This window comes from Perkinsus marinus (genome assembly GCF_000006405.1).
Source record: "Perkinsus marinus ATCC 50983 genomic scaffold scf_1104296955334, whole genome shotgun sequence".
Classification (NCBI taxonomy): Eukaryota; Perkinsozoa; order Perkinsida; family Perkinsidae; genus Perkinsus; species Perkinsus marinus.
In genome coordinates this window covers 1-1,058 of record NW_003207797.1, presented here as the reverse complement: position 1 = coordinate 1,058, position 1,058 = coordinate 1, and the positions used below count along the sequence as shown (strand labels likewise).

At 47.4% G+C, this 1,058-nt stretch overlaps 2 non-coding genes across 2 annotated transcripts; both read left to right on the top strand.

The window, feature by feature from the left end:
* Positions 1–250: 250 nt before the first annotated feature.
* Positions 251–323, top strand: Pmar_PMAR018964. The gene has a single exon. It is a non-coding gene; the product is annotated as a tRNA-Ala (tRNA).
* A 498-nt stretch (positions 324–821) lies between these two features.
* Positions 822–894, top strand: Pmar_PMAR018963. Its single transcript has one exon. It is a non-coding gene; the product is annotated as a tRNA-Glu (tRNA).
* Positions 895–1,058: the final 164 nt, after the last annotated feature.

Sequence of the window (1,058 nt, the reverse complement as noted above, 5' to 3'; positions counted from 1 at the left end):
GGGTTCGAGTCCCTGCATCGGGAAAGTGTATATGAGATAAGATATTTGTTGGGCTCACATTGAGCGCAATGATTGAAGACTGAGCAGGAGTGTTAGAGGAGCATCGTAGTTCGAGATGCACGACCTGTTATTGGTTCCCCTCCTCCCTTGGACAATGTTCGTCACCCATTCGTGGACCACTTCAACATTGTTCGAGGGGCGAGGGTGCTCAGCCCATCTTTCCGGAATGGAAAGAATTTGAATATTGTGAGGGGGACTAGCTCAAATGGTAGAGCGCTCGCTTAGCAAGCGAGAGGCACCGGGATCGATGCCCGGGTTCTCCATTTTCGCTCGTATGTTGACGCGGTTCTGATGCCGACAACTATCATCCTGCTGAGTGTGGGGTTTTGTATGTAGCATCCCAATAAGGTGGAAAGACAGCATCATGAACCCTTACGGACTTGTTCGGGAGGGAGTGGTACAATCGTAAATTTGTTGCGTGGTGACTGATTGGGCTGGTCACAATGCTTGTAGACGCACCATATGATAGAGGGAAACTGTGTGTTATACCACCTCCATTTAGCACAACAGTTAGTGGTGACTGGTGATACCACAATTCATGGGAATATGAAAATGAATGAAGGATATAATCATCCTTCGAGATAAGTGTCACCAATGATAGAGGCGCGTCTCAATAATATACCAGATTCCTTTCGAACCTGGGAAATGTTCCTTAGTGCGGCCTTGTTGGTGATGCTGCAATCATCTCGGTTGCTACCTCAATCACGCAGGTGGACTGAACAGCACTTTTGTGAACTGTATATAATTTTATGTTTTCAGTTTCCGATGTAGTCTAGCTGGTTAGGATTCGTGGCTTTCACCCACGCGACCAGGGTTCGAGTCCCTGCATCGGAAAGTGTATATGAGATAAGATATTTGTTGGGCTCACATTGAGCGCAATGATTGAAGACTGAGCAGGAGTGTTAGAGGAGCATCGTAGTTCGAGATGCACGACCTGTTATTGGTTCCCCTCCTCCCTTGGACAATGTTCGTCACCCATTCGTGGACCACTTCAACAT